This window comes from Bombus impatiens, unplaced genomic scaffold (assembly GCF_000188095.3).
Source record: "Bombus impatiens unplaced genomic scaffold, BIMP_2.2 scf_0621, whole genome shotgun sequence".
NCBI lineage: Eukaryota > Metazoa > Arthropoda > Insecta > Hymenoptera > Apidae > Bombus > Bombus impatiens.
Window position 1 is genome coordinate 88,431 of NT_177040.1, and position 23,611 is coordinate 112,041.

The 23,611-nt window shown below is 41.1% G+C and overlaps 1 protein-coding gene across 4 annotated transcripts in view; it reads right to left on the minus strand.

Moving 5' to 3' along the window:
- The window catches only part of LOC100745703, a 68,149-nt gene that overhangs the window by 16,094 nt on the left and 28,444 nt on the right, over positions 1-23,611 (minus strand). The window lies entirely within an intron of this gene.

A 23,611-nucleotide genomic window follows, 5' to 3' on the forward strand; every position in this document is an offset into this window, starting at 1 on the left:
CAATAGATGGTATTATCGGATTTTGTCAATACCATCTATTGACAAAATCCGCAATCACTTAGTTACCGAAGAGAAGCGTGCGATAGCTTGTATCGACGGTTAATTGCAATTGTAGGAAAACGATCTTGCAATTGTACTTTTATACTATAAAAGTGTACTAGTTCAATTAGTAAATTAACGCGGAATTATGAATGGACTGTCGATCTTTATGCAGTGTCACATTTTAACAAATGCAACCTAAATAACATTTCACTTTGGATATTTTATATGTTTCTTTGCACATTACGTGCAATTCGATATCTTCATAATCTCGAATTGCTTCGATCATGAAACACTTGATATTTACATCGACAGAAATTAATATCACGAATTTATATAGAAAAGTGATTGTATTCGTGTGAGATTAATTTAAATGTAGCTTCAGTTCGAAATAGCAGCAGTCGCTTAAGCACAGTAGAATTTCTAACCTCAATCTATTCGAAGGAGGATTAAGCGATTCATATATTAGGTTGGCAACTAAGTAATTACTATCTAATGACAAAACCCGCAATCACTTGATTGCCGATTTAATAGGTTAGAAAATGTTGCGATAGGTGGCTGTGTAGTTTATCGAAGTAAAAGTGGTCGTTGTTAGTAGTTATAAATGAAATTTAGGTTGCATCTAGAGAATCTAGTTGCGTGATTCATGCAGTCTTTTGCTCTACGTTCCTTTTATCATGGAAATAGCTGCAATTAACCCTTGCTGACGTCCGACGGTCCTAATTTGAAGCAGTGATCTACTAGAAGCCCAATACATATGTATACACTGAAAATTGTACGACAATGTAACGTTCACATCGCACGCGACTAACCTCTTCAATTTTCGCCGACCTCGATTTACTATCTTTAACCCTTTGCACTGGCAATTTTATTTAAATTTTATTTAAATTTACTTTAACTAAAAAATAAGAGAATTTAAATAAACAAGGGAGGAAAGAAATTCATTTAAATATCAGTTTTATTCACACTATTGTTGTACTTTCTAATTTTTAAATGTATGATATATGTTGAAACAATTTCCAGGATGCAATCTATTGATTTGGATGTGAAACAATGTCGACTGGGACTCGACAAAGGAGCTGCTGAGATAAAAACTGATGTCCACTGATCATACTCGACATAGCACAGTACAAAGGGTTGAAGAATATCTGGCAATTCGATATTTCAGAATGTGATCAAAAAACACGAGATTTTTATCGATATATGTCACACGTCTCCTTGAGAAAAGTTTTTCGAAAATGGAAAATCGTCGAGGAACGTGGTATATAAATGTCCATGGGTAAATATTTTTCGATGGATAGCACGCGGTTTCGAGGGTTGGCGCCTCTTGAAAAAATCGAGGTGGTGTGTAAACCAGAGAACACGGCCACGTGAACGGGATACTTTTGTGAAAAGGCCACTTCCACAAAATGCAAGGCTTTTCCTTGTTAAACCCACGAAACCATTGTGTCGCTATTCGACCATAGGCTGTCATTGTGCTCTGTTTGGAAGTAAAATATTTGCCACGAAAAGAAATTGTTTTCCGCGTTTGGGTCCCTTAAAACCATCTGCCACCCTCGCGTCGATTATTCCCAACGATTGGATCAGGTTGCACCCTATGCATCGTTCGTATCCGTTTTTCGCGACAGTGAGATTTCCATCGTCTGAATTCTATGAAACCATCTATTTTCTTACGAGATTGCGGTATTTGTAAATTATCGATGTAAGTGGTTCTCTCTGTGTATTGAAATCGAAGGTCTTATCGACAGAAAATCACAAGTCTTAATCGTGCTTTTCCAGGAAAACAAAGGAATGCAATAACATTCATAATTGCTGCTCAATACATTGTTTTCGATACATTCAACGATATATTCCTCCCAATCTTTCGAAACAAAATATTTATCATCTTACACGATCACTATGCGCGTATTTATATCGTACAATTATTTCTAATTACATCGCAAACTTGTAACTCTCGCGACAGATCGTTTTTATAGAAGTAATAGGTTGGCAACTAAGTGGTTGCGGATTTTGTCATTAGGAAGTATCGACAAAACCCGCAATCACTTAGTTGCCAACTCAATAGATAATTCTCACTCAATAATACAATAAGTCATGACACAAATGATTTTTTATACTATTGATTCCACTGTTGTGTTGTTACGTGTTAGTGAAAATCAGAAAACTCGACAATAGCTGCTTTTTGTTTCTAGCGAATCGTCTATTTCGTAGGATGAAAGTAATCGAAGAATACAACATCTTATTGGGTTGGCAACTAAGTGATTGCGGCTTTTGTCATTACCATCTAATGACAAACTCCGCAATCACTTAGTTGCCAACCTAATATTCAAGAAATGGCATTGCTCCAGAAAAACGCTACATCAGTGTTCCTATTTCTTCCTATCGCTTCATTAACACTTTACCGACTGCTAGCGGATCAACAGCATATGATGCATGTCCGACCAACAGCTCAGGCGCAGATTCTCCCTGGCGCTGGCTCTGTTTCGGTTTAGACTCTCCAATACCATTCTTTTCGTTCATCGCGAACGGTATGTTTTTCAAATTGGTATAAAACTGTGGAAGCAACGCAACTGACGCAACTAAGCAAGGTACTTTAGTAATAAATAACAAATTACTGTTCGAATAATGGGAAAAATTGTCGGCGACAAAAAGCCGGTCGGTAAGTGTCGACGACGAAAAACCGATTAATCTGCTATCGGTCGGTAAAATGTTAATTAATCAACGTGATGAATCCTCGTTTATCCATCGATTGTACATACAGTACACGAACGCGATCTATTGAGCACGAACTCGATCGTAGCCGATCCGATCTCAACCGGAATCGTTTTTCAGAGGACATTGCAGATTTCACGACGACCTTGTCACAGTAATAGACGTGTCGTAAGTTATACGCGATATTGCTCGCGATAATGAACGGTTTAACTCTAGTCTATGTATTAGGTTAGCAACTAAGTGATTGCTGATTTTCTCATTAGATGGTATTGACAAAACCCGCAACCACTTAGTTGCCAATCCAATATATTTCCTGCCAGTGTTTCTGTAAAAACCGCGACCTCGTAATAGCGCTGCTAACTATAATAACATCGTGAATTTATTAAGAGTTGGTGGATGGCGAAGTCGAAGGTGATTTGCCACAAGTCACGTAGAAAGATAGCAACCGGTTAACATGTAATCGTCGTTGCCATGATTCATTGGATAGATACGTGCCGGGGAAATTAGGCGTGTTTAACACTAGAACTACCACACCAGTCAAATTGACTGGTTTTACAATTTCATTTTAAAATTCCTACTTCGCGTTATATCTTTTTCCGCAATGACGTAACGACTTTCGCAACGATAGCTAAAAGAATAATATAATGAATTCTATTTTGTTTTTTATGTATTCAAACTGAAAATAATTTTGTATCAAGGCTACTTATATCAATACCAGTCGATATAACTGGTTCTTGTCAAAGCGTAAGAGGGTGCTGCAATCTGTTTATCGACCCCAATTAACCAGTTTCCTCGTTTTGTACAACTTGTCACACGTTTTCAAAATTTGTACGTGTCATTCGATATGACGATATCAGTTACCAGGAAAATTCCGGATCGATCGCTAAATCGCTAAATGCTAACACTAGAAATACCACAGCAGTCAAAATGACTGGTTTTACAATTTTATAAATATGTCAATCCTCGTTTAGAGATGATGGTGCCAGATGGATTAATAATACGAAAAATCTACTACATAACATGGAATTGCTTCTGTAAGAAAGTAATAAACCAACAAATATAAAAATATTTTATTATTAGGTATTTCTAAAAGACCAGTTATTTTGACTGGTTTTCGTAGAAATGGCTTCGTGTAGTTATCGCTTAAGGCGTATAGCTAAATAGCTATCGATAGTTCTAGTGTTACAGTATCGCAACGATTTCACGGAACTCGAACGTTGTCGATTCCGTTCGATTTAACACGCTAGATGTGACACACAAAACTGCCACCTTGCGTCGAGTTGCGTGACGTCAATCGTCATTGGAACGTTCGCACTTGCCTATGGCGATCTACGGAACTGTTCGATGATAAAAAAGGAAAAAAAAAAGATGGTGAAAAACATGGAGATGTCGTTTGACTATCGAAGCTGAAAGAGACGTTGCTGAAAGGAATCGTGTTCCATTTGCATGATAAGAAACTTTGATTCGCCTTTCAAACGATATTCTATGAAAGATAAAAACGAGTTCCTCCATAGGTGTGTCGTGTGAATCGTGCTTTGTCTTTGAATACAGATCGGAAACTTCGATTTTATTGTTATAGCTGCCTTTACAATGGGAACTGTCACGGAGAATGAATTTTTCGATAGAATAATGTAATTCTACTTTCAACAAAAAGACTTCGAAGAAACTCGGAGACAAAGCAGTTGGTCGTTGATCAAATATTTTTCGAACAATTGAAAAATCGTTAGAAACGATTACCTCGTTTTAAACAGCTTGTATCAAGAAGGAAATAACAGATGAACATAGAGAACGAGATTATCTTGGCGGTGAATCTTGTCAAAAAATGGTAAAAAACGCAGTGAACGTGCAGAGGAGCGTGATGCACGGCACCGCGAGACCGGAAGTTACGGTAAAGTGCGTGCAATTAGAAAATAACCTAAATTCAAGACGGTTCGCGATTCGTGTTGAGAACGATCTCGCCGGGCAGAAGCGTTTAACGGCGCGTCGACGAGGGAAATGATCAATTATCAAGAGCAGACCACGTGGGCCGTACTTTAACTTACGATGCAGCTCCTCTCTTGTGTCACCTAGTTAGATCCACGAATTCCTCTATCTTTCTACCAAAAGCTTCTTAAAATCTTGCAATTTTTTTCTCTACGTTATTCCATGGAAAAAGTGTGGAACAAAATCGAACTATAGATCGCGAACACGTGAGAGAAGGCGCGCTGACAATTAGAGACTTGAACGCCCGCAAAGGACGCAAACCAGTAGCAACGTTTCCATAGGCGACACTCTTAACACTTTACTGACCGCTAGCGGTTCAACAGTATACGCACGTCTGACCGGCAGCTCAGGCGCAGATTCTACTTGGCGCCGGCTCTGTTTCGGTTTAGACTCTCCAATACCATTCTTTTCGTTCATCGCGAACGGTATGTTTTTCAAATTGGTATAAAACTGTGGGAGCTTAGAAAGCAACGCAACTGACGCAACTGAGCAAGGTACCTTGGTAGTAAATAACAAATTACTGCTCAAATAATGAGAAAGATTGTCGGCGATAAAAAGGCGATTAATAAGCTATTGGTCGGTAAGCGTCGGCGACAATAAACCAATTAATAGGGTATCGGTCGGTAAGCATCGGCGCTAAAAATTCGATTAATCTGCTATCGGTCGGTAAAGTGTTAAAATCTGTTGGCAGAGAAATGAGATCGAACATTTATCTTAACACGATGAAAGTTGCGAATAGTCCGCACGATGTCGTTCCACAGATTTTTCTGTAAATATGGTTCCTTACGTTCCAATGTAGTAATTGTTTCATAATGCTGTTGATTTAGCGTCTAATTTATGTCATAGACTGGTAATCTTATCAGAACAAACGATAATATCTACGCATTGTGTAATCTTCGTTGTGAATTTGTAGTAACACGAATAAGTCGATGGTCTTGTAATCTCGTGCTGAGAGTAGAGAATTTTTATTTGAAGATTCTATTAGGTTGGCAACTAAGTGATTGCGGGTTTTGTTATTACCACCCAATGATAAAATCCGCAATCACTTAGTTGCCAAGCCAATATTTCAGAGAAGAGGTAGCTATTAGGTCGTCCGAAAAGTTTCTTTCGTTTTATAAGGAAATAATAGACACACAGTGTTTTTTATTTTATATTATTTTATTGAATTATTCACTAACATGGATCATACCTGATTCAATAAAATAATATAAAACAGAAATTGTCGTTCATCTATTATCACCTTATGACACGAAAGGAACTTTTCGGAAGACCTAATATCGTTAGTAGTCTGGAAAGAAAGCAAACAACGATTCGAATGATCCACTCGGAAAATCCATTTATTTGGGCTGCCAAGAAGCAGCGATGTGTCAATAAACGCGACAACTTCGTGCTGTCAGAGGTCTGCAATTCGTTAACGTCTGCGACGAGTCGAGGACAGGTCCGAGTACACGCGCACTCGCAACCACACGAAACCATCTCGTCGCGAGTTCTAACGTCTTCCCTGCGAGTCTCGCGAAGTTTAACACTGTGACTGCCGCGTGGGTCATATATGACCCAGCACGGTCTCTCCTGTGACGCCGCCATTGCTTTTTGCAACTTTTTACAATTGCAAAAATTCAATGAAAATCGACAGTTGGGGCATTTTCAATATAACCGATAAATAGAAGATACTTTGAAATAAAAAGTGCCCATTGAACAATTAAACATTTTTATTGGAACCTCAATTAAAAAAAAATGAGAACAAATGTTGCACTGTGCACTGTGTCTGCATCCATATCTTTGAGGGGTGATCTACGAATATTATTATAAACACACCTTAGAAAATAATCGCAAATGCTGCTTTATAATCATACAATTGAGGTTAGAAGTGTGAACATACCTTACTATTATATATAGAACGAGCAAATACTGTTTACTAATATCTTCTACACGTTTCAACAATATATTCTGCACGTTTTGCTTGCGACGAAACAACGAAAGCGAATGGTTTGTTGAAATAAGCGAAGCCTTGTTATAATATGTCCCTATCAGCTGTTACCACGGCGCCATTGTCGTCACCCGTGACCACCAATAAGACAAACGGCCCATTGGGGGAGAATGTTGTCTTACATCATCGATTTATTATTACTTTGCCATTATATGCTTTGAATAGTAAAAATACTCTCGTGGCGTCCTCAGCGGAACATGTGATTTCGGCGTGGCAGTCAAAGTGTTAAGCGCGTATAAATAGCATAATATCGATGGAATATTGATTGGTCCATACCGCGGACGTTACATAAGAACATCTATGCACCGGGTAATTAAGATTCTTTCTACAAGTGTGCTCGCGTCACAGTAAGTCCGATCGACGAATATTTACATAAGCAAAAACGAAAAATTAACGTGATGCATTGTTTGTGGAGCACGGCAGCCGTTGCGTAAAGGCGTATCCGCTTTCGTTGATGGAAAGGAAAGGTGGACGCGTGTTACGCGTAGTAGAAAAATTGAAACGCGATCTAGAAAATGTAAATCGCCGGCAAACGAACGTGGAAAATCTGAAACGCATGGAAGATCGTTGTTTGCCTTGATCCAAATGCGAACACACTCCCCGAACCGGATAGACCTTATTGACCGATTCTACTGAACAGCATCATCTCGAACCTTGGCATGAGAAGAGGAGAAGAAAAAGAAAGAAAGGGGAGAGCAGATTCTTGTATGCTTTTCGACTCGACTGTCAATTTGTTAAGCGATTCACAGTAGCAGAGGCGCGGTCTTCCCTCGGAGAAAAGACATCAATCGAAAGGACAGGCCAACCCCTCGTACGACCGGGATGAACGTATCCAGACAGGCACCGACAGCGATTCTCGAATTATACGAGAAATTTTGGGCGTGTCTCTGGTCACGTGTCTCTTAAAAGCTGCTGCAGCCTCTACGAGAGATGGAGAGAAACAGGGCGCGAGAATAGGGGAAGAGGGGGGTGATTTTCCAATGTGACCAAAGAAAGAGAGAGAGGGAAGAGCCCCCTGGTCCTTCCGGGACCGGTCTGGTATCAGCTGCGCCTCGTTTAAACACGGAAATTCATAAGTCCTAAGATATGTTATGCCCAGCTTGGAAAGAAATCTCCTGTCTGCGAAAGAGAAGCGAGGGGAGAGATATAGGTGTGGGCCACTCTCGGACTCCTCCGGCTCCGTAATCTCCACCCCCGATAGCTACCAACCAGCTGAACTGGAGCCAAGATCGACGAGTTGAAGCTGCTCCTTTGACCGATCCCCTGATTTTTTTCTCTTTATCTGATCGACAGAGATTAACCGGTGCGAAAGGTTAATTCGGTTTGCGGTACGTTTCATCGATATAGACGCCGAGGATTGGTTGGTTTCTTATGCCATCGCAATCGGAAAAGGAATCAAATGGTACCGAGAACTTGGCGTTCGAGTCCTTCTGCGAATTTCTGTTGTAAACGCTTTGACGGTTTGCAAAATTGCAACAAGGAAGAATGTAGTTATTAGAAGATTTGCAATACAAGAAATCCTTGTCTTCGACGGAGTCGAATGATTCCGGAAGAAGCATAAGACACGCGCGAACTATGTTATGCGGATAAAAAACGTCGAACCGGGCCGATCAAAGATACGGTAGAATTTAAAGAAAACAACAACTTATTGTCCAAATTGTCCGGACCAAACTCAGCTTTGTATAGAACTCTTTAAAGTTTCACATTCTAAACAATTTTCTTAATAAACCATTTTCGTATTGCTTTTATAACGATTCAATAGTTTTATTACTTCCCGTGGAAAATACTTTTCGCAAGTAGTCAAATAAGTGCCACCCGTATTCGAGTGACGCGGCCCGACCGGAAACATTGCTGTCACCCAAATGTGGGTGACACTGTTCGATCGGAGACTTTACTGTCTCCCGAACACGGTGATACGATCTGACCAGAAACTTTGCTGTCACCCAAATATGGGTGACGCTGCTCGACCGGAGAATACTGTCGCCCGAACACGGCGATGCGACCTGACCAAAAATTTCGCTGCACCCGAATATGGGTGACGCCGCTCGACCGGAGATTACTGTCGCCCGAACACGGCGATGCGACCTGACCAAAAATTTCGCTGCACCCGAATATGGGTGACGCCGCTCGACCGGAGACTACTGTCGCCCGAACACGGCGATGCGACCTGACCAAAAATTTCGCTGTCACCCGAATATGGGTGACGCGACTGTCAACACGTTGAAGATCGTAAGAATGTATACGAGTATATACGTCAAGGCGATTCGTCGTTAGGTGAAAATCGACAAACTCGCTTCGTTATTACGTTCGATATGGAGCAATGGAAATGAAATGGTTTTCTGCTATGGAGTGGAATTATTTCGTTCACCACGGGACACATGGCGCAGTAGTCATCCCCGACAGATTCCAATTTCGATTGCTTTATATCCACTTTAAGAGCAGAGGCAGACGTTAAAACCATATACAGGAACGAGATGCAACCCGAAGATCTCGGAAACTCCAAGCCTCGCCACCCCCGTCTGTGGCTATCAGCTGCCCCGAACAGTTAGGCGCTAAGCCAGCGTATAACAGTCAGGACAGAGTCTAGGGAAGGCGGCGTAGTAATAGTAGAGACGCCAACGACCAAAAGCCGAAGAAGGGGAATAAGACGGTGAAAAGGTGGAAGAACAGTGGGAGGTGCAGATTTCATAACGTGCTAGAGCTCCAGATACGACAATATGTGAAGTGTAGATATAAAATGTGCACTGAAACCCCGGGTACATTGAAAGAGAGGGTGGAGCAGACAGAAGAGAGTTTCTAAGGAGAAAGAGCAGAGAAAGAGGGGTATATGAATCGTGTATATTTTCATAATCTTTCGTAGACGATTTGGCCGTGGTGGCTCGAGCCAGCGGTTCACGAACCGTACACGCATATGCCTCCGTCGAAAAGCGTGGATCGCACATGCTCGGGGCACTTCCCATTCAGACGAGCGCAGCTGCCGAACTCGTGGGACACGTCGGCAGGCACGCGCCTCTTGCCTCCATAACCTGTTTTCAAAATTCCGCTCCCCTCGGAACCAAGGCTCAAGGAGAGACCCATTTCTTCCTTCTCTCCTCCCCACCTACTATACGCACGCTGCTCTCCCCGTATTCCTCCTCTTTCTTTCTGCTCTCTTTTCTTTATTTCAACCACCTCTATAGCATGCATACACTCCTATTCACAAGTATTATGACATTTATAGAAACTCAGATAAAGCTTAGAATGTTAATACAAATTTGAAGAGTTGTTATTATTCGGTTTGAAACTATATGAAGATAAGCAGGAATTCAAGAATCTTATAGCAATAAATAAAATTAAATAACGAAAGGAAACGCGGGGAATTCACGTCACGTCGTGCTAAGCCCTCAGCTTACTTGGGACGTCACCACATTAGCCAAAAGGATTTGCTTCCTGATAAGAAAAAATCCTGAACTCAACTTCCCTCGATATAACTTCAATTAGTTCAACAATTTTTCAACGAGACTGGAAGATCAGCATATGATTGTTAATTTTCTAACTCTTATAAAATATATTTTGCAAGTTCTTGAATTTTTATTTTGTACGAATGCAATGATTTGGTACTCTAATATTTATAAACAAACGCGTATATGTATCTAGTCGTTTCTTGCCGCGTCCATTTGTCGTCGCTTCATCGGCTTGCAAATTGCTCGAAATTTTGACGTTGGCGGCAATTAAGCCCAACCCGTGTCTCAACTACGGCCGATGATGCGGTACACCGCGCGAAGAGCGTTTCAAGTGGCACAAGAGCACCTCTTGCCGAAGACGCCCTCAGCTGCGGAGTCCCGTCGACGCTTAAATACCTTCGAGTGCTGCTTTTTAATTGCTTTCCCTACCCAAGAGACGTGTTCGTCTCTTAATCGTTGCATTATACGTATTCACGGACGCGCAAGGACGAATGCAGCTCCCCGAGGGGAATACTTGGATGATTTGCATACGTCGTCGGGGGTGACCGCCCTGGCAGACGGCAGCTGCCGCCTGTGTCGCTGCCTCCCGAAATCTCATCGACCATCGTCGTCACCCTCCAGATTCTACGTCTTCGATTTCCAGCATTTGTCTTTCACGGTTTCAAACCAACAGTTTTCATAGAATTTTGTAAAACAGCAAATCAATTTTTCTCTTCGAAACCAGACTCACCTCTTAGAAACGATCAACTATACTTCTATATATTTTTATACGAATATTTCTCAGTTTCATTAAATAGCTGCACAATAAAGAAACGGATTACTAATTTCCATAAAAGCATTTACCACAAAGAGATAACACAGGTAACGATAAATTGAAAAAGATTTCTGCAATGTATCAAACTGAAATCAAATTTCATTACATAGCTGCACAATCAAGAAACGGATTACTAATTTCCATAAAAGCATTTACCACAAGGAGATAACACAGGTAACGATAAATTGAAAAAGATGTTTATAATATATCATATCTTTCTTTATTCTCCCATTATGATTAGAAAAGTATGGATTTGCGTAAACATCCGCAATCTAATTGTTTTTTAGTAGGCGATTATTATACTATAACTTTTAGTAGGCGAAACAAATTTTTGTGTTCATAAAAATATGAATTTGCTTGAACATTTGCAATCTATTTATTAGGTTGGCAACTAAGTGATTGCGGATCTTGTCAATACCATCTAATGGCAAAATCTGCAACCACTTAGTTGCCAACCTAATACGACTCTCGATCATGTTTTCATTTTTCTAGTTTGTCAAATAAATTTCGCAGATATTAACATCTCACTATCCTCTAAATTGAGAGATTTCGTTGCCTTCAAATTTGCCACCCTGGCGCCACATATTTTTAAGAAAGGATAGTAACGAAATTATCAGGATGAAAGGGAAATTGACCGCTGCCAACTGCGCATCGCGATTCCTCGTACACGAAAACGGAGAGAACAGCCGGTTCGACCAGATGGCGGGCGGATCGATGGCACGACGATACGATCGATAGAAATCGATGACTGGTTAATCAGCATCGCCGGTTATGTTGCCGCGTTTCACGCGGCGGTGTAACCTGTCGACACGTCTGCTCGTAACTCTCGTTTAAAACGATTCGGATCATCGAGGTCGTTCAGAAACGATAAAATGAAATATAAGCCGACTCTAAAGATCGATTTCCATCGTTTCATTGTCTGTGTTTCGCTCTGAACTTGCTGACCAAAACTTAACAAAATATTGTTGTAACAATAAGAATAATTAAGCCTTTGATAAATGACGTAATGTAAAATAATAATAATAAAATAATAAAATAATAAAAAATTTGAAATGATATATTTATTCTATTTCTGGTATTAAAAATATAAAAAATACCTTGGACTTTTTGTAAGCAATAAACATTAATAATTATGTTACTTATAATAATTTAAAACATGGAATTTCTAGTACTATACTTATTGTTCAAGTTTTCCCTATGTTACACTATCAACAATAAAAAAACAATAAAAAAGTTGCGAAACATTGTGTGGATTTTATTGTAACGAAATTACTACAATAATTTAACAAATAAGAAATTAAACTGTCACCGTAATAATAAACGTTGGAAGAATATTGAAAATGCTGCGACCACCAACGAACATCGTAGGTAGCCTCATCCTCAAGGACTTCGATGAGGTGGCCTGCTAGGCTCAAGGTAGGTACGTATCGAATGAAGAAAAGAAGAACGAAGTGTCTCACAGAGTTAAATACGCAATAAAAAATTTGTCAAATTATTCGCAATTAAAACTTGATCGTGTATTTAATTATAATGGAAGATCGACACGTATTACGTAGTTAGTGTCATATTATATGGAGTAGTGTCTTAATAATAGGATAATCTCGATACATCGTTCAGATTATCCTCAAGAGAGATACTTTACACGCCTCTTCACCGGAGGAAGATCAACGAGGTGGCCCACTACACAGATATAAAGAAGAAAAAGGGACGCGTCGAGAGAGGGTTGAAGAAGGGTTCGTGCCACGACGATATAAAAAACCAACGCGGCCAACGAACCGACAGGGGTATTTATCCTCCTGTTAAGATCTGTTTCTGTTTCCCTCGCGCAACACCATGTTCTACCCCAACGCCCACCACGTGCAATATAACACGCTAGAAAAAAGAAATATTCCCTTCAAAACAGTGTAACAAATAAAGCACCAACTCCACTGTTATACATCCTCAATAATATACATTAGAACTCTATTTATTGGAATAAAATTTCACTTAACGTCCAATTAATGATCCGATTAACGTCGATTAATGAGCTTCTGCTGATTAGATTTACTTATCTGAACGTGATCTGCTATTACTGGCTTGGCAACTATACCAACCTTGTCAATATCACGTAATGACAAAATCCGCAATCACTTAGTTGCCAACACAATATATAAACTCTAATTATTAAACGGATTATCCCTCGATAAACTCAGATACTCGCAATGCCGCCATATTTTTCTCTGCGTCTACGCCTACGGAGAAGCGAGATGCATCGGGACGGGCGAACGAACGCCACGTAATTGAAGCGTGTCCGCGAATGGAATTAAACGAGAAACCGAACGGTGGCGCTCATATTCGAAAGTTTGCATGCGCGTGTTCCGCACGAAAGCAGGAAACATTATACGGCTCTTGAACAGACGAAGATGCAGCTCGCCAGCAAGGATGAAGGGTCGCAAGCGCGCGACCAGCCAGCGAGCGAGATAGAAACAACACGCGTCTGTAAACAAGGAAGGCTCTCGGCTAGCTTGTAGAAGAGAAAGAGATAGGTAGAGACGTGTGTCGAACGTAGGTCGATCGGTGAAGAAGATAAAAAAACGTGCAGCTCTCGATAGCGTATAATACTTTGGGGCCGGATAGACGAGCAGGACGTATCTTTTCCACTTGATAGGGCTCGAGGAGACCTACGAGCGCGCAACCATCATCGTCGGCTATCGTGAGCCATAGTGTGTGCGGGCCATGGGTCCAAAAGAAGACATGGGCTCGCACATGTTCTTCACCTCGTGCAGGGTATTCATGCCCGGTATTCATAGCGTGCAGCTGCCGAATGCACTTCAACGCCATTACCTGTTTTTCGCAACGTTCGCTCGTTTGCGCCTGGGCACGCGCCCGCCGCTACGAAACGTACCCCGAAATCGAGGCGGGTCTAATATTTCTTTCTTTTTTTCTCTTTATCGTCTTGTTCTTGGTGGAAGCAAGAGCCGTGGTCTTCGTCTTTCTCGTCAATGGAATAATAAGGCTTCCGGGTGTTCGTGCCTTTGGCCACCTTTGCCCACGGACCTAATTTCTGATTTACACGATTTCGTTGTAGCCATCGACCGGTTTACGCGGACTGACAATGTTAGATGAGACAAGTTCGGATACGAACCACTTTCTCAGCAGTTTCGACTGCTTGTATACGTGTGACCGAGAATGTATACGTAGGATATGGTTTCATTTGGAGTTTAGATAAGAAGATTTGGAGTTTTGTGTTTATAGATTTCGAGGTTAGGTTGCAATGTAATGGTAGTATAATTTTAGAGATAAATAACACGGATGATAAACGACAAAGGATAACAACGGTGTGTCGTGAAATAGAAACGAGACTAATGCGCGCATTGCCCTTCTCGAGTTTTAAGGGAGAAAATAAGGCTTCCAGACGTAGGTACAGTATCGTAGCGGTGGCTCGTATGAGACGAAAAAAGGGACTCGTTATGACAGGACAATTGTGCTGTTGCGCGAAAGAAGACAGGTGGCAAAAAACTTTTCCGTCTTCCAAAGTGTTTGGTTTCTAAATATTTGAATTGCAATGCGTAATATTTGTTAACTATTCAAGAATACAAGAGCGTACGTTTGATCTCAAAATCGAATGAAAAGATAATTTCGATTGGAAAGTTATCGACGGTACATTGAACGTAAACATTGCCCTTTCTATTGGTTGGTAACTGCGTCAGTACCACCTAGTGACAAAATCCACAATCACTTAGTTGCCAACCTATAAAACACGTGAAATGTATATAAAACATGTGACTCATCACGTCCTTCTCCTGTGATCTTGAAACGAATTCAGCAACACAGGTTCATTCGATAGAGCACGAAGAAAATAAATGGGGTCTGTATAAACGTCGTGCTACCGTAATTATTCCCAACGAGTATGACGCAACCGAAACCGATGACACATAAAAACGCTTCTTTCTCTAGGAATACCGCGTCAGTGCACAAAAATAGTTGCGCAGGCGGTTACAAAACTTCGTCGATCGTCTTCCGGGAAAGTAGGGCGACGAAACGCGTTCCACGTATTGTTGCTGACTTTTAAACGATCGCTGTTGACACGGAACCGCAAGTGCTTGTTAAATTCTCTTAACAAGCTGTGTACGGCACGACCAGTCGTTAAATACGCAAAAACCATGAAAAGGAAAAAAAATCTGCGGTTATTGTCCGAGTACAGATGGAAACGTAATGAATAGCCAGTTCGGATTCCTTGTCGACAATGAGTTTCTAAAAAAGCGAAAGAATCCTCGCGCACCCACGGAAACAATGGCGGCGATGCTGATTGTACGCGATCTCCTTTCACCCCCTTTTACGCCGTATTAATTTCTCTGGCCTCTTTCAAATTGCGACATAATAAACGGCTACGAACAGAACAACAATCGGCACTTTTATCTCCGAAAAGAAGTTTGCTTCGATCTAAGATATACGTTCGGTATGCAGCGTCGCGAGAAACAGGCGAACAGGTGGCAACTTGTACGTCTCGCCTCGCCGAGATCCCGTCGAATATTATGTAACACGTAATACTTCGTCATCCGTCTCGAGCATCGACGCGCGTTTGATAAAGTTGCACCGTTCGAATCTACCTTGGTATTTCGAGTCTCGCAGGTTTTAAGTATCGTAATAGAACACAGAGTATTTCTAAAAAAAAAAGCAATCCGATAAGAAAACATATTTCAAAGATAACATAGTTTAAAGTTTCACGTTATCGCAGAGATCTCACATAACCGTAAAGGTCTAAAGCCAGAGTTCTAAAGTTTAGATTTAACAGTTTCACTAATACGATAATAGGGAAAATTAGTTGCCTAAATCGGGGTTAGGTTAGAAACGATTTCGTGTTCAGATCGGATCTTTTTACGTTCCATTCCACGGATTCCCTGAATGCCCTACAAATCCTTGACCAAACAGGTCGGAAACAAGCGACCACTCTCTGACGATAGCTATGTAGCATCGATCCCGGCGGCAACAAAACTTTCATCGTCGACTTCGAAGCGGACAGAAAGAAACCTCGTAAAAAGTCGCAGCTTATCGTGGCGACGAGGCCGGTTTCGTGCCGCGTTTTGCCTCCAATTGACTCGTAATTAAGGGTATCACCGAGCCGACCCGTGTTCCTGCCTAAAATGTGTACACAGTGTCGCACGCTAAATTGCCCAGTGACATGCAGAACCGAGCCGAGAATATCGCACTCGCCGCGCCTCTCTAAATTAATGAAAAAGGACGCAGATCGGTTAATTAGCAGGGATTACACGCTAAGCGATATCGAACGGCGGGGAGAGGCGAGAAGAAGGTAGCGCCAGGCGTTTTAGAGCGGCGATTTGGAATCGGGTGCCGAGCTACTTGCGTTATCCGCGCCATCTACCTTATCTTGTTTGCCGTTTCTACGCTGTATTCGCAGCGTGAAATCTCGCAGATACGGTTATCGGCTTATCTGCACGAGCTCAAGGATATAGAAAAGCGCCGCCACCTGTCGCACACACAGCCGCTATTGAAGCCGATCTGGGACAACGGGAACGTTGTCCTGACAAGAATTATGGCCGAAGGACTCTGTAAATCTCGTGCAAGTGGATTTCCGCATGAACCGTACGCAACCTGGACAATGGCGTTTGTAGAATGGCTGACTATGGCAAGCACTATTTACCGAGGATTTTCTGTCGTAGTTTAATAGGGATCAATTGTTGGGAATTATTTAACATTTTGACTGCCACGTGGGTCATATATGACCACGGTCTCCCCTGTGTCATTTGTGCGCTTCAACTTCTTATAATTGTAAAAATTGAATGAAATTTGACAGTTAGGGCATTTTCAATATAACCGATAAATAGAAGATACTTTGAGATAAAATGTGCCCCATTGAACAATTAAACATTTTTATTGGAACATCAATAAAAAAAAATGAGAACAAATCTACGAATATTATTATAAACACACCTTAGAAAATAATCGCAAATGCTGCTTTATAATCATATAATTGAGGTTAGAAGTGTGCACATACTTTACTATTATATACAGAATGAGCAAATACTGTTTACTAATATCTTCTACACGTTTCAACAATATATTCTGCATGTTTTGTTTACGACGAAATAACGAATGCGAATGGTTTGTTGAAATAAACGAAGCCTTGTTATAATATGTCGCTATTAACTATTACCACGGCGCCACCTGTGACCACCAATAAGATAAACGGTCCATTAGCGAAGAATGTTGTCTTACATCATCAATTTATTATTATTTTGCCATTATATGCTTTGAATAATAATAATACTCCCGTGGTGTCCTGAGAGAAACATGTGATTTCGGTGTGACAGATAAAGTGTTAACTAGAAATACGTAGGTTATGTAACTAGAGAAGAATTTCATTAGAACTTACAGCGGCTACAAAGAATATTTTTCAATCAATCGTATTTTTATCAGATTCAATATTTCATTTTTATCATAGTACTAAATTTTTCATATAATTGGATTCAAATGTGTAAATGTTATAATAAATACAACGGTGTGTAAATATTGCTTGCAGCCACTGCAATTGGTTAAAAGATCCTTTGTAATATGCCTTATATGTTACAATTGATTTGAAACATAGAACAACACCAACTTTTTCATCTTCGATTCAGGATATTGTTGAGTATATCATAAACGTATCATATACATCCCTCAGGGTATTGTTGAGATACACACGAACATAACGCACCATTTTATTTAACCTTCAATACTTAATACGACGAACGTCATTAATAATCAACATCAGCCAACTCGTGGAATACAAAACAGGATGGAATATTCCAAAATGAAGTAATTTACCCAACTGCGGTCGATTCTAACCCAACGACACCAGCTGCGACTTAATCCTGTAAGTCGAAGCTAAGCTCACAGATTGCCAACTAAGTGATTGCAGATTTTGTCGTTAGATGGTATTGACAAAATGCGCAATCACTTAGTTGCCAAGCCCAATATATATTCGAAGTAAACATCGCGGCTCTTACACGCGAACCATAGCTCTCGCCATCGTTGTAACCCGATACTACAAAACATAGAGCATAAACGGACGAACGGACGAATGAACAAAAAAAGAAACGAAATAGGATTATCGGCAATTTCTCGTCGCGGTTTCGAACGCGCTAAACTGATCCATTCTGCTGACGCGGGCAAACACGTACACACAGGAGAACATAGGTGCGCGCGTTTTACGGTGTGTCGAATATACAGCAGAGAAAGAGGGGGAGATGAGAGAGAGAGAAAGAGGAGGTAAGTTACGGAGGAGCCCTTGCGTTGCAAGGGTATCGTTGGCAGGCGGCACATGGTCCGCATCATGATTTTCGAAGCCGCAGATGGTTCCTCCTGCGGCACACGATTATGGTTTTTTGTCAAGCATGCTGGGAGCAGGCGGTAGGGCACACCGCCGCTTGTATTTCTCGATCAATTTTCGCCGCAAAATTGACTGGCCAAGCCGATCGAACGATGCCAGCGCATACACTCTAGGAATTATTCTCGATAGCTGGATATCTTATTGAGGAATTAACCGCCCGCTTTATACAAAGATCGATATCGATACTCGATGGAACTGAAGGGTGAACTCGTTATAAATTGATTCGACGAAGCTAGAAGTGCACTTGCAACAGAATTTAGATGAATTATTGAGACTGAGAAGCGAGCCTCTTAGAAGCCTAAATTAATCCACAACTCTACTTTCTATTAATTTCGTCGTTCAAGAAACGAATGATTTAGTAGCCATTGGGTTGGCAACAAAGTGACTGCGGATCTTGCCATTAAGTAGTATTGACAAAACCCGCAATCATTTAGTTGCCAACCAATAGAATGATTCATAAATTGATCCGTCGTAAGGTAACATAAATAATAGTAAAATTCTATAGTACAAAGACTTGCCTGATACCAGACATATTGATCAAATATAAGAGAAAATTCGAACGGTTTCTCGTACTGCGAACAAGTACTGGCTTGGCAACTAAGTAATTGCGGACTTTGTCATTACAACCTATGACAAAGTCCGCAATGACTTAGTTGCCAAGTCAATAAAACACGAATTGAAATCGTAAAATAACCGAACCTGATTCTTTTCAAACAAGTTTATACAGCACACAATCGCAAACAATAAATGGTGCCCTCGACGATCCAATCACCCGAAATGCCCCATCCCTTCTCCAATATTACCGGATTTACCATCCCTCTGTAAAGAAAGATGAGCGTTGACTGGAATGAAAAGGCGAGAGGAGCGCGTCGCGACGCGTAGAAAGCCTCGTAAATCACGGCAAGTGGGTTAAGGGTGACGAGGCCGGTTCCGAACGGCGCGCTGCGCCGGTTCAAAGCGTCGATAATAATTGGCGCTGCGGAGGCCGGGGCGGCGTTGTTTGTGCGCATTTCAATGGTCGCTCTGGAAGGCACGGCTAATCACGTGGCCAAGAGAGCCGGACAAACGGAGCGAACTGACAAACGACGGCATTATGTCCGCCATTCTGGTCGTCGCTGGTGGTGGGCCGGCGACAATGCCACAGCCAGCAGGACACACAGCTCGAGGAAAAAGAGAGTAGAGACGAGGAGGGGAAAAAGAGCGAGAGAGAGAGGAAATGAAAGAAAGAAGGAGAAATATAAAACGAGGAGAGGAGAAAAAGGGAAGCAATCTTCCTTATTTCTTCCCATCTCATCTCGTTTCGGCGGCTACCCTCGTGTCCCCACCGCCACCCCCTACGGCCCGGCCAATCTCGTTCAGGATGACTGCCGACCAGCCAATCCTCTTATTCCGTTTCATTTGTCGATCGCAAATGTGCGCAGTGTGCCTGCGTGTACGCTTCATTATTATTTCGTATTGTGCGTGTAACCCAATTCAATAGCCTAATCTACTTTCCCTGCTTTTCTCTTGCTAATCGTGGGCACCCAGCCGATCACGATCCACCGATCGACTCTCATGGCTCTTTCTTTCGTTCCTTTCTCCCCGTTTCTTCCTTTTTTTTTTTTCACTTAAGCTCGTTTTCCTTACCAGTTTTATCCATCGAGAAACTCGCCGGTATAATGTACGCGCATGGGAAAATTCGACGACAATCGGTTGCTATTTTTTGAAGCAAAGAATTCGCTCGGAGGGTGGAAACTTTGGGGAAGTAGGTTTCCACGATTCTCGTCGAAACGATCAGGTGCGCTACGGTAATAACGTAATCTGGCTTATGGTGCGCTTGTCCGACGGTCGATCTCCCTGCGTACCAGGGGTCGCTGCGATTAATTGAAAAATGCTGGCAGAGAAACAACGCACGCCAGTGTATACTTAGGTGCATAGATTCATCTTGATTTAAGCGTAGAAAAAGGAGCACACCGGCGGGATAGGGGAGGAGTCGTTAAAACGTTCGATCAGTCGCTGTGTATGTCCGTCGATGGATATTACCACGAGGCAGCCATGCCAAGATAATTGGACGGCGGGAAAATTAAAGGGAGCCACCGCGACTCTTGACTCTTCGCAGCGAGCGGAACGAGGCGGAATAATCTGCCTTGTCTTTAAGAGATTAGGTCCTTAAGGAAGCACTGCCTTCCTTCTCCCCGTCTCTCATCCCTCTCCCCTTTATATACCGCTCCTTCCCACCCCAAAAAAACACTTTTCATACCTTTCAGTCGAAACCTACCGCGATCATGCGGCTTCGACCAACCGCCAGATCCAACGTCAAACGAGAGCAAACTCGAGGTTCTCCTCCCTTCGAACAGAACGGAACAAGACCAAAGTAAATTACCGTGGACCGAGAAGCTTGGCCTGCAAGCCCAACCGTTTCTCGGAAGTCCAATTAAAAGTACTGTCTACGATGAGAGAGCAATTAGCGCGCGACTCAGGACGAAATAATTTTCTGGAATCCTACGCTTGTTTGTTGATCTTCTCTTCTTAGTTTCATTGAGCGAGTTTGATAGGGCGTCTGGAGGGGAATTGGCACGCTTACGTGCAAATCTAGGGATTTTGTTGTTCCAGTTTTTTTTAAGAATCGTAGCTATGATTTGTTGGTTGTACTATGTGGTATTTTTTGAGTATTTATTGATTATCTAAGTGTGTCAGTAAATTTGAAATTACAACATTTAACCTTATACAGGACATTTTTAGTGTGGAGACATCTATTGGTTGGCAACTAAGTGATTGCGGATTTTGTTAGTACAATCTAATGACAAAATCCGCAATCACTTAGTTGCCAAGCCGAACAAAAGCGTGCGATAATTAGTATCGTTAATTGCAATTGTAGGAAAAAGATCTTGCAATTGTCCTTTTGTACTGTATCGTATTCTTTGAAGCACTATAGTAGTATCAACACAGTATAGTACTAGTTCAATTAGTAAATTAACGCGGAATTATGAATGGACTGTTGATTTTTATGCAATCTCATATTTCAACAAATGCAACCTAAATTGCATTTCACTGTGGATATTTTATATGTTTCTTTGCATATTACGTGCAATTCGATATTTTTACAACTACGAATTTCTTCGATCATGAAACACTTGATACTCGGTTGGCAACTATTAGGTAACCAATTAACTTAGGTTAGGGATATTAGGTTCCGCCATTAGGTGGCACTGACAAAACCCGCAATCACTTAGTTGCCAATGTAATATTATAGGACATGAGATTACACTTTTGTGATACAGCTTTCAGAAAATATAAAATTGTTCAAGGAAACGTTAAAATGAATATTTAGGCAGCTGATTGCCACGCTAGGACTAAGTCAATACTCAGGAGTATCTTGTCAAAGCTTTCCTGAATTTTCACTTGCATGAAGATAGCTTAACGTTATCAAAGACAGACCTGTACCTTCAAAAGATTAAAAACCTTGCCAAATAATTCACCAGAAATCTTGTGAAGACTTTCCTGAATTTTTACTTGGAAAAAGATAGCGCTAACGTTATCAGAAACAGGCGTGTACTGTCGCAAAGTGTAATTAGATGAAACCTGGGATTCTCATACGAAGAAAATTCTTTTCCACATGGATTAATACTAATCGGTGGCACACGTACCAAAGAAGACGTTTTAACAAGCCCATCCTCAGTGAGTCATTGTTAGTTACAGCATACAAAGTATCCCTTGGTCACGTCGAGCAAAGAAGGGTCCTCTTTCTCTCTATGAATCGACCGGTTTATCATCGATCGGGCAAAGATTAAGCTCCATACGGAGGTGGAACCTGGCCTCATGAATATTAACCCGAGAAAGCATAAGCCGAGGAATCCTTATCGATGTAGATCTTATAATTCGTCGGCAATGACCGTCCCGACGGACGATGATGTTAATCACACGGCCGACCAAATTATGGTTTCACCTCTTGTTTTTCGGTTGTCGCAAACGAGAAAACTCGCGTTCCGTAGTCCAACGATCATGCGAATATGTATACGATATACACATAGGTCTTGCATTAATTTAGCATAAATTACGGAATACGCACGGTGCCGTTAAACGACAGAAAAGACTGGCGGCGAGGTGAGCTGGTTTTTTCGAGTTTTACCTCGCCGATGATTACGTAGCTGTGGAAACATGCGACACATCCGTCACGTTTTTGTGCCAATGACGTGTCTACTTGGACAATCCGACGAGATAAGTTGAAACGTTGCTCCCACGAGCTTTCAGAACGAAACATTCCGAGCATACGATAACAAATTCTGTAATTCACTTACATGTAGATTTTATCTAACCTCAAAGAGATGTTACGCTCCAGTGGACACCAGTTCTTATAAGTAAGATTCTATGGAACATTGTAATCTGCTAAGATGTACAGTACGTTCACAAAAATACATAAAATATTCGTTAGAGAATTGAAACAGCGAAACAAATGTTTACCCAAATTCCATGTTTCCTTCCGTTGTGTTCATAAAAATATAAGTTTGCAGAAAAATGCAGAGTTTAGTTGCATCGAAACATTTTCTAATACTTGCATGAACAAGAAAATGGAAATTTATATTATGTTAATAATTACGTACAAAATTCTAATGCGAAGATCAAAATATCTTTCTGCGCGAGAAAAAAAGTAATTAAAATTGGTTTATTCTTCTGAAATTATTAGGTTGGCAACTAAGTGATTGCGGGTTTTGTCAGTACCACCTAATGGCAAAATCCGCAATCAGTCAGTTGCCAACCTAATATTCAAGAAATGGCATTGCTGCAGAAAACGTTTCTATTGAATTCTAATGAATAAATATATGAACATATTGAGATATATATAATTTTGTATGCTAGGCTAGGTTAGATGCGTAGTAGAAATACTTGTATGCGAGTATCAGTATGTGGAGGTGGTGTGCGCGGCGCCTCGAAAACAGATGAATGCAAACAGTTCAGTCGGTTAACAGTCGGATATGGAAGAAAGTGGTGAGACGCGTGCAAGTGGGTATCGATGAATATCTTAGAAATCGATCATCAAATAAATATATAATTATTGTAATATTAATTCCAAGTGTATATTTAGTGTTCCTATACCATTATTTCTGCTACCACGATCCACAATTCTTAACAGGACTAACTATGATCTCGTCAAATATATTATTCACTTTTCCTCATTTTAAAACGAACGTTCTTCCAATCGTCTGCGCTAAAAATTCCGCGGAATATTCGGTTGGCAACTAAGTGATTGCGGGTTTTGTCAGTACCACCTAATGGCAAAATCCGCA